Source organism: Oncorhynchus kisutch, linkage group LG1 (genome assembly GCF_002021735.2).
Source record: "Oncorhynchus kisutch isolate 150728-3 linkage group LG1, Okis_V2, whole genome shotgun sequence".
NCBI lineage: Eukaryota > Metazoa > Chordata > Actinopteri > Salmoniformes > Salmonidae > Oncorhynchus > Oncorhynchus kisutch.
In genome coordinates this window covers 30,318,607-30,330,052 of record NC_034174.2, presented here as the reverse complement: position 1 = coordinate 30,330,052, position 11,446 = coordinate 30,318,607, and the positions used below count along the sequence as shown (strand labels likewise).

Here is an 11,446-nt window from a genome sequence, read left to right as displayed (position 1 = left end):
TCGCTGGACTTGTGTGACGGGGTGCCTGGCTTCCCAGAGGGCCTGTCGGGGCTAGGGGAGCTGGGCGGCCTTGGTACCCAGGGAAGGAGAGGCGACCTGGGCTTCCTGATGATGGACGAGCCCCTGTCTCCTCTGGGTGGAGACCCTCTGCTCTCTGCCATGTCCCCTGAGGCCTCGGTCGACTCCAGCCGCAGATCCAGCTTCAGCATAGAGGACACAGATATACTGTAGATGGAGTGTACACACACACACTGTAGAACCACACACAGAGTGTGTACACACACACACTGTATAACCACACACAGAGTGTGTACACACACACACTGTATAACCACACACATAGTATGTACACACACACACTGTAGAACCACACACATAGTGTGTACACACACACACTGTATAACCACACACATAGTGTGTACACACACACATATGGTACGTATTGTACACACAGTAGAAATACACCCCGAGCACTGATATACTGTGACATGCTTATGCTCTGTTCAACCAACCCAGCCAGCATACATTTGCACTCTAAACTCCCACACACACACTCCAAGCATGCTGTACAAACACTGATACACACTTACACACACAAACTTGACATTCTCATAGATGCACACACTTTCTTAGCACTCGTATAGATACACATTCAACAGCAATATGAGAAATGAAACCACGTTTCAGATTGAAATAATTGTGTCCTACCACTGTAAATATCAGAGCACCTCTGAATGATAAACAATCTATTACGCACGCACACACACGCACACACACGCACAGCACAGACAGATTCTAGTTCACTCTAACACAGAAGAAACCCTGTTATTTGAAGGGTGAGGCACTGACAAAGGTTTGAGACACAGACCTCGACCCCTGATTTTGTAAAACACACTGGCATGACCTCGAGTCTGCAAGCTACTGCCTTCTCCTGTGTCACCTATGACCTTTAGCCTTAAGGGTACTGCCAAGTCCACTCCATGACCTCTGACCCCTGTGTGAACTCTGAACGTTGAGGAGAGATGGTTTGGCCTTGATTGTGAGTTGTTGTAGCGATGCAAGGGGTTATATAGCTCCACAGGTTTCTAAGTAGTGCCACTGTGTAGCATCATAGGGTGCTATGTAGCGACTCAGGATCTCCTGTAGCCCTGACCCAAACCTGCCAACGGGCCTTGTGTTAGCCACCTGAAGACCCACTCTCTCTGGCTGAGATGGAGGGTGGGAGAGGGTTGTCTTTTAGTAAGTTGTACTGTATAGTTAGGAGAGAGAGGAGCAGTCATAGAGATTGGCTTAGATAACCCAGTAATGTCATTGTCTCCACTGTAACAAACAAACACACACACACACACACACACAGCAGTGTGCCTTGAGGCTGTGTTCAAATCAAGACTTTGAGCGAGACTTCGGTACCTCACCCAGTCTGTGCATGTAGAACTGTCAGCTTTGGGTCAACCAGGTTAAATTAGACACTCACCAGGTACTAACCAAACCAACTCTGTAGAAACCAAACTACGGCCGTACAATACAGAAATAAACTAACAGGAAAACAAATCCCTTTCAGATTTGGGTGAGGGACTGAGGTCAACGCTGTGATTTGATATGGCTTATGATCAGTACAGAGAAAAGGAAGTACAATGATGATTTTAAAGGTATTTGTTTGTATTCTATTAGAGTTTGTTGTTTTATTTGATTTCATCTCCCAATGCACTGGAAGATATATTATTTAATTGACTTTGTACATGAAAGACTTTTCAGTTTTACTTCAAATGTATTTTATTTGTATTTGTCCTTTTTATTTTATTCCTAAAGTATCTTTTTCTCTAATAGCCATTTAAAAGTGAAAGTATTCAAGCCACTTGTGTGACAGTGTACGACCAGTGGGGAGCCATATTCTATACTTCTCTTTGTGGAAGAATTATTCACATTTCACCAGGCTTTGAAGAGTTTAGAAGATCATGTACATTTACAGTATGATGTCATTTTTATATTGATTGGGATTTTCTCTCTTGTTTTAACCTATAGATTGGAGCCAGAGACTAAGTTTAGAGGTTATTTTATTCAGTTTTAATTGTGATTTTTGTGAATGTGAAGATGGCCTGTACCGGTACCAAGCCAAACCCAAGCATCACAACAACAGGGTATTTTCCTTCATGGTGCCACTTTTGACCCCGACTTTGGTTTCCATTTAGACTACTTACTTCTGATGGAAGTCAGAACTACCATGGAGGAGTTCTGTTGCCATAGCGTTGGCACAGCCTTGAACAAACCTGACCTTCTCTCTGTCTGCCAGAGTTCCCCTTTACCCTGCTCCAATGTTTGTCATCAATTGTTTTACTTTTGTGTATATTGTCCAGCCAACATTTTAAAGAGCTTGTCTGCAGATAATGTGGCATGTTGTCCCCTCTGTGACTGTCCCCCTCCCCCATGTCACTGTATTCGACTGATTCTGTCCGACTGGTCAGGGGAAACTGGCATTCTGGTTTTGCTTTGGATATAAAATGTTTTACCAAAATCCACCCAGCGCTCCCAGAATGTTTCTTTACTGTCTGGGTGATGTTTCTGTGAGATGCATGCAGATGAAAAGGGGTGTGTGTGTGCACGTGTGTGGTGTATGTGGTGTGTGTGTGTGTGTGTGTGTGGTGTGGTGTGTGTGTGTGTCACAGAGTTTGATCAGTGTCTTGGAACAGCTTCATCATACTGTTATACCTGACACCAACATTGCTATTCCTATTTTATTCCACCAGGGAGAGTCAGAGACCCATCTGACAAGCCCAGCCAGGGTCCCTCTCTCCCTCACTCTTTTCTCTCACTTTCAATTCAATTTCAACTGAACCTCTATGGGATCAGTGTCCCCCCCGCTTGACGGTTGAACTAACGTAGGCTAATGTGATTAGCATGAGGTTGTAAGTAACCAAAACATTTCCCAGGACATAGACATATCTGATATGGGCAGAAAGCTTAAATTGTAGTTAATCTAACTGCACTGTCCAATTTACAGTGAAATAATACCATGCTATTGTTTGAGGAGAGTGCACAATTATGAACTTGAAAATGTATTAATAAACTAATTAGGCACATTTGGGCAGACTTCATATAACATTTTCAACAGATATGCAATGGTTCATTGGATCAGTTTATAACATTGCACATCCACTGCTGACATCTAGTGGCCAAAATCTAAATTGTGCCTGGGGCTGGAATAACACATTATGGCCTTTCTGTTGCATTTCAAAGATCATTGTACAAAAAAAGCATGTTTTCCTTCTTCTTTGTATGATTTTTTACCAGATCTATTGTGTTATGTTCTCCTACCTTCATTCCATATTTCCACAAACTTCAGTGTTTCTTTTCAAATGGTACCAAGAATATGCATATCCTTGCTTCAGGTCCTGAGCTACAGGTAGTTCGATTTGGGTATGCCATTTTAAGTGAAAAATTGAAAAAAATGGCTCCGATCCTTTATTGGCATGGGAAACATATGTTAACATTGCCAAAGCAAGAGAGGTAGATAATATATAAAAGTGAAATAAACAATAAAATTAACAGTAAACATTACACTCATAAAAGTTCAAAAATAATAAAGACATTACAAATGTCATTATGCACAAATATTCCTCTCTATCTCATTATTATTATTATTTTTTAATTTGTACCTTTATTTAACTAGGCAAGTCAGTTAAGAACAAATTCTTATTTTCAATGACAGCCTGGGAACAGTGGGTTAACTGCCTGTTCACGGGCAGAACGACAGATTTGTACCTTGTCAGCTCAGGGGTTTGAACTCACAACCTTCCGGTTACTAGTCCAACGCTCTAACCACTAGGCTACCCTGCCGCCCCATACTCCATAACAATCACAGGAATAGAGCTGCAATGCAATTAACCTATTTTTAAATACCATTTTATTAGGGCAGAGAAGGGCTTAAAATAGGACACGGAGGAAGGGAGGGAGGGAAGAGGGAGTACAATGAGTATGCTGTAATTTCACAATTGCTCTTTCCACGTCTCTCAAAGCATACCCACACCTGTACAGCTTTACAGTCATTCTTTATCTGAAAACAACGAAGACAAACTGTAACAGAGAGAAATAAAGATGGAATAGGTCCTGTAATCTTTAGATTGTCTAGTATAAAATAGCCAACAACCACAAAAAAAAAAAAAAAAGCCAATATTACAGTTGAGGCGTGTGTGTATTTGTGCAAATCCATCGATGTCAATGGGTTTGTATTTGTAAAACTTGGGAGTTTAGAGTTCTGAGTTAGAGTTTGGGCCAATGTTTTGTCTAGTTATTATTGGGGCTAGTGTTCTCTTTAGTTGTGAGCCATGTGGTTTCCCCCACCAACCCCTCAACACACCCGTCTCTCCTCAGCACATGGTGTGGTCCACCTGTCCTCTCAAAACTCTGATACATCATGCCCCAAATCTGGGTGAGTGTATATACCTGAATACTTTATATTTTAGTACACACACCAGTGGAGGCTGCTGAGGGGAGGATGGCTCATAATAATGGCTGGAATGGGGTCAATAGAAGGGTATCAAGCAAATCAAAGATGTGGTTTCCTTGTGGTTGATATCACTCTATTCCAGCCATTATTATGAGCCGTCCTCCCCTCAGCAGCCTCCACTGATACACACACACACACACACAGTTGATAGTGTGGTAATCCAACATTTCCATTGAGTTGGTTGAAACCTACAATGTCATGACCCATTCCATGGGTCACAGGGAAGAAAATAGGTCCTGAAGAATGTTGTCTGGTATAAAGGTGGGTGGGTCACCAGAATATTGTAAAACCTTGTGGAGGTTGTGGGTGTGTATGGGTGCATGTCTGCGTGTGTAGAGTTGTCTTCAGTGTTGTTATTGAGAGTGTGGTAGCTTTCCTAGTGTACGTGTGTTCATTAGAGTGGTCACCAGTCAGTGCAGTACATTAGAGTGGTCACCAGCCAGTGCAGTACATTAGTGGTCACCAGTCAGTACAGTAGATGGTCTCGCCACCTTCCTCCCTCTTCTCCCCCCTCTTCTCCTCCCTCTCCTGATTCATTAGGTCCAGGGCTGCCATGGGGTGATCCATACCTGCCGTTAAACAGCCTTTCTGGGCTTAAATCAGGGCAACTCCCCCCCCCTCCAGACACACACACACTCTCTCTCCAAAGTGTGTGTGGCTGGTGTTCGTCGTCCATCCAAAGCCCCATTCTCCCAGGTCTTTATGATGCTAATGCACTCCCCAGTCTAATAAATCCCTGCAGAGCTGAAGTGCTGAGATCTTATGGCTCGCTGAGAACAGTCCCCCCCCCCCCCCCCCCCCCCCACACATACACCTCTAACGCAACCCACCCACATACCTCCCTCGGCAGGAGAAGTGCCTTCCTTGCACTTGCAAGTATTCCTGGGTGGCTCTCTGGCAGAGAGAGGGGGAGAAGTCAAACATGAAAGCATAATTTAAGGAGTAGTGTGGTATTAGCCTGTGGGTCCGGGGGCCTTTAGCACCGTGGAACCATTGCGATAGAGAGCTCCAGAGTCCAGACCAGAGCAGGGAGCCTGTTCACCTCCTTTCCCCACAGTCAGGCCTGTGGCCTGGGCTTGGCAGCAGCACAGCCCCGCCCCCCTGATCACGAATGGACTGTATGGATGAATAACGGAAGAGAGGAGAGGAGAGACGGGGATAGAAAGGAAAATAATCCGAGGTTATTTTACTTGTTCAATAAATAGTGAACAAGGAGCTCCATTCAGGGCTGGGAATGTGCCCATTATCAGATTAGGCTGAATTCATGTTCTCTCTCTCTCTCTCTCTCAATTAAATTACATTTAAATTCAAAGGGCTTTATTGGCTTGGGAAACATAAGTTGACATTGCCAAAACAAGTGAAATAGATAATAAACAAAAGTGAAATAAACCATAGAAAAATGAACAGTAAACATTAGGCTCACAGAAGTTCCAAAGGAATAGACATTGAAAACGTCATATTATATATATATATGCAGTGTTGTAACGATGTGCAAATGGTAAAGTACAAAAGGGAAAATAAATAGAATAATAAAACATAAGTATGGGTTGTATTTACAATGGTGTTTGTTCTTCACTGGTTGCTCTTTTCTCGTGGCAACAGGTCACAAATCTTGCTGCTGTGATGGCACACTGTGGAATTTCACCCAGTAGATATGGGAGTTTTTCAAAATTGGATTTGTTTTCTAATTCTTTGTGGATCTGTGTAATCTGAGGGAAATATGTCTCTCTAATATGGTCATACATTGGACAGGAGGTCAGGAAGTGCAGCTCAGTTTCCACCTCATTTTGTGGGCAGTGAGCACATTGGCAGACATGGCTCTCATGAAGACAGGCTAAGGAGGCTTCTCTCAATAGCAGTGAGTCTGTACATATTCAAAGCTTTCCTTAAGTTTGGGTCACAGTGGAGAGGTATTCTGCCACTGTACGTTCTGTTTAGGGCCAAATAGCATTCTAGTTTGCTCTGTTTAAAAAATATATATTTCCAATGTGTCATATAATTATCTTTTTGTTTTCTCATGATTTGGTTGGGTCTAATTGTGCTGCTTTCCCGGGACTCTGTGGGGTGGGTTTGTGTTTGTGAACAGAGCCCCAAGACCAGCTTGCTTAGGGGACTCTTCTCCAGGTTCATCTCTCTGTAGGTGATGGCTTTGTTATGGAAGGTTTGGGAATCGCTTCCTTTTAGGTGGTTGTAGAATTTAGTCTCAATTTGATGTTTGTCCCATTTTGTGAATTCTTGGTTGGTGAGCGGACCCCAGCTCTCTCTCTCTTTCAGCCTGTCCCATATTCTCTTTCTGTTGCTTTCATGCCACTCCCATTCTCCTCCCCCTCTTCCTCTATCTCAGCTCCTTTTCCTCTCCATCTCTGTCCTATCTGTCTGTGTGACTGTGAGTCCCAGCCCCTCTCAGGGGGCCAGCATGTCACTCAGCTCCAGGCCCAGCGAGGGGAGGTGATTGAGCTAATTTAGCCCCTGGATGAGAGAGCAGGGAAGGCCTCACCCTCCACTAATAGACAGACATCAAAATGGAGATGAGGGAGGAGAAAAGGAAGGATGACTATAAAAAACAGACAGATTTTTTTTATGGATTTATCCTTTTTTGTCCAGAGGGAGGAAAAAGTTTTATGAACAGTTACAGAATGACATTGTGAAGTTGGTAAAGGTTTATGTGTATTGCCGTGTGTTAAAAATTCTGATATTGCTTATTGATCTTTCCCCCTCCATTATGTCACCGTCAATCACTGGTCTGGGTGATGATCTTGTCCGGCCTCTGACAGCCCGTATATCCACACTGCCCAAAACCTCGGCTCTTAGTGCTGATCTGAAGGTTGGACCTGTTTTATGGATTTGCAGGTCTCAGCCATAATGACAGAAAGCCTAACGAAGACAACTGGCTGCTGAGATGTTGCTTTATGACTTTTTGATAAATCATAGGAACAAGAGTGAGAGGCTAGATTGCTTCTTTTAGTATTTTAAGACCAAATCCTAACTTCAGCCATCAATCATACATGGATGTCTCGTCAATGAGAGACTTTGAGTTAATTTGAGTTAAACGCTGGCTCTTTAGTCATTAGGTAGGGAAGTCTGCTGAAGGTCAGTGTGGATTATTTGTCTGAGTTTTTCTTCTACTATTTGCACAGGGCCAGGAGTGTTTCATTAACCACACGATCTGACCAGGAAAAACTCCAGGTCGTACTCATGATCACCTGGAGGTGACACACCTGGGGGCGGGAGATTGAAGCAGGCACCAAAACATCCGGCATGGGGTGGAACTAGATTGAGAAGACAGCCTAGACAGAGGGAGATGGAGAGGAGTCATCAATGGCCTCTGGTCCCTGGGGAGCGATGGGCCTTAGAGTCTGAAACAGATCCAGGTTACTTACTATCTCAAGGCAACATCAGAAGAACTAGTGTCTTCTACCATAGTCTCTCAGTCCCAGTCTTGATCTGTATTCCTGACTCGTCCTGTGTGAGGGCCTGATGGGCTTTATGTAAATGAGCACTTTGTCCCTGTCCAATGGCAGGCCTCAGAAAGGTAATAATAAAGGTGGAGCTGTGACACACTGGGGGTCGTGTCACTGCGGTAACAGGCCTCTCATCTAATAAGGTCACGAATGCTCAGTGTCGGCTTCCACTGTGTCTGTCGCTTCCTCTCTTTCTTCACCCCTTCTCTTTTCTCTTCCTTCCCTCTGTCCACCCTTCTTCCTCTACATATTTAATAGTCTTTCTTGACTCCTCACACCTTGTCGCATCTCTCTCTTCATTCCTTCACTCCTTTTCTCTTCCTTACCTCTGTCCGTTCTTTTAATATTTAATCCTCCTCTCTGACTTCACATGCCTTCATCTCTGAAAGGAGCCCAAATTGGCAGGAGAGATGAATAATGTGCCTGCCATTAACACCCAGAGAGAGGGATCATTCTTTTCATGTGTGGAAGAGAGGAGAGACAAGGCAGCGAGAGGTGTAAATGAAGGGAGGACAGGGGCTGACATCGCTCAGTCTTGGGACGTACGCACCAACATGCGCGCGCACACACACACACACACACACACACACACACACTTTTTGTTTCAGAGAGCTGTGGCAGGAATAAGGAGCGGTGCAAGGGAAGGGGGCAGGGAGCTGACTGGGTTCGGTCTTATGGGGATCTTTATGGACCACAGATCAAACTGTATTCCCAGGCTGTGGCCTGCAACCTGCTGCCTGATGGAGTAACAGACAGAGAGATTGAGGAAAACCAGCCCTATAGAGTCCTCTCACAGCAGCCCGATCCAGTCAGCTAATGATTGGGTTTTGTTGTTTCAGTCAGCTGACTATTTGTTAATAACTCACTTGCTCTTCACAAATTGTAAGCTAGCTGGTTACAGTGCCTCCTAAAGACATACTTGACATGTGGAAAACAAGGCAGGCTATCAGCTGATCATAGATGTTGTTGTAAATCAACTGTCAATCGAATGCTTTGCTACTGTGGTAGTAATGTTGATATTTACACAAGGTAGCTTGCTACACACACTGGACCGGTGACTGCATCTCAAGCCATGCATGTTTGGAGACCGGGCACGTGCAATCTCCTTACCGGGCAGACTGGGGGAAAAGGCACAATCTCCTTACCGGGCAGACTGGGGGGGAAAGGCACAATCTCCTTACCGGGCAGACTGGGGAAAAGGCACAATCTCCTTACCGGGCAGACTGGGGGAAAGGCACAATCTCCTTACCGGGCAGACTGGGGGAAAAGGCACAATCTCCTTACCGGGCAGACTGGGGGGAAAGGCACAATCTCCTTACCGGGCAGACTGGGGGGAAAGGCACAATCTCCTTACCGGGCAGACTGGGGGAAAGGCACAATCTCCTTCCTGGGCATACTGGGGGAAAGGCACAATCTCCTTACCGGGCAAACTGGGGGAAAGGCACAATCTCCTTACCGGGCAGACTGGGGGAAAAGGCACAATCTCCTTACTGGGCAGACTGGGGGGAAAGCACAAGCTCCGTTCAGGGCAGACCAATGGTAGGGGTTGGGGTTGAGATCTTGACGACGTCACGATGACTTGGGAGGCAGTGGGTACAGAACAACAACAATACAAACTGGATTTGATTTGATTATATCACCACCCAAAAGGGCACTTGGTGAGTGGGAGGGAAAAGGGGCAGGTGCTCTGGTATAGTGGGGGTTGAGAAACCCCTCTATCAGAGATCAGGAGGGTGCCCTGCTCTCAGATGGCCAGTAGGGGGAGGAAAAGGTCCACACACAGATCACCCTACCCTAATAAGGTGCTGCGTTTAAGAAGGAATCAAGCTTTAATGGAAAGTGTAAATGAAGTTACGTGTTAAGAGAATAAGAAGACATGAGTGACCTGTGTCACTTTGGGGTACTAGGTGAACTCTGAGTTCATCATACCACGCCTAAGGAATGGGCTACATTGAAGACTACAGGGAAGGTGACATCACTGTACTGAAGGTGAGCTAGCTTTGACTAGATACTGTCCACTACACGGGGAACATGTGTCCCGCTCTAACAGACTTCAACTTAGTTGCCGTGACTTGAACTTGAGTTTGATGTCTGCTCACTATAAGACTTAGACTGATCCTGCCATGGCCAGTGCTTACCTTGGAGTGACAGAGACCTAATGCTGAACACAGTAGGCTTTGTTCTTATCACAGCCTTTTTGACATGTCTCTTTCTCACCCAAATCAGTCTCTCTTTAATTCTCTTTTATACTCTCATCCTTTCACTCCTTCTCTCTCTGTTCCCCTATCCCCACCCCCATCTCTCTCTGTTCCCCTATCTCCACCCCCATCTCTCTCTGTTCCCCTATCCCCACCCCCATCTCTCTCTGTTCCCCTATCCCCACCCCCATCTCTCTCTGTTCCCCTATCCCCACCCCCATCTCTCTCTGTTCCCCTATCCCACCCCCATCTCTCTCTGTTCCCCTATCCCCACCCCCATCTCTCTCTGTTCCCCTATCCCCACCCCCATCTCTCTCTGTTCCCCTATCCCCACCCCCATCTCTCTCTGTTACCCTATCCCCACCCCCATCTCCCTCTGTTCCCCTATCCCCACCCCTATCTCTCTCTGTTCCCCTATCTCCACCCCCATCTCTCTCTGTTCCCCTATCCCCACCCCCCATCTCTCTCTGTTCCCCTATCCCCACCCCCATCTCTCTCTGTTCCCCTATCCCCACCCCCATCTCTCTCTGTTCCCCTATCCCCACCCCCATCTCTCTCTGTTCCCTATCTCCCCCCCCATCTCTCTCTGTTCCCCTATCCCCACCCCCATCTCTCTCTGTTCCCCTATCCCCACCCCCCATCTTCTCTCTGTTCCCCTATCCCCACCCCCATCTCTCTCTGTTCCCCTATCCCCACCCCCATCTCTCTCTGTTCCCCTATCCCCACCCCCATCTCTCTCTGTTCCCCTATCCCCACCCCCAACTCTCTCTGTTACCCTATCCCCACCCCCATCTCTCTCTGTTCCCCTATCCCCACCCCCATCTCTCTCTGTTCCCCTATCCCCACCCCCATCTCTCTCTGTTCCCCTATCCCCACCCCCCATCTCTCTCTGTTCCCCTATCCCCACCCCCATCTCTCTCTGTTCCCCTATCCCCACCCCCATCTCTCTCTGTTCCCCTATCCCCACCCCCCATCTCTCTCTGTTCCCCTATCCCCACCCCATCTCTCTCGTTCCCTATACGCCCACCCCCATCTCTCTCTGTTCCCCTTTCCCCACCCCCATCTCTCTCTGTTCCCCTATCCCCACCCCCATCTCTCTCTGTTCCTCTATCCCCCCCCCCATCTCTCTCTGTTCCCCTATCCCCCCCATCTCTCTCTGTTCCCCTATCCCCGCCCCTATCTCTCTCTGTTCCTCTATCCCCCCCATCTCTCTCTGTTCCCCTATCCCCACCCCCATCTCTCTCTGTTCCCCTATCCCCACCCCCATCTCTCTCTGTTCCCCT

General features: G+C 46.4%; 1 protein-coding gene across 3 annotated transcripts in view; it reads left to right on the top strand.

Moving 5' to 3' along the window:
- LOC109882087 (transcription factor EB-like) overlaps positions 1 to 2,516 on the top strand; it is an 88,802-nt gene extending 86,286 nt beyond the window's left edge. For all 3 annotated transcript variants that reach the window (XM_031817222.1, XM_031817224.1, XM_031817089.1), the window contains one exon: positions 1 to 2,516. This exon is cut by the window's left edge and continues 378 nt beyond it. The gene's annotated coding sequence lies outside the window, so the exon portion shown is untranslated.
- The last annotated feature ends 8,930 nt before the right edge of the window (positions 2,517 to 11,446 follow it).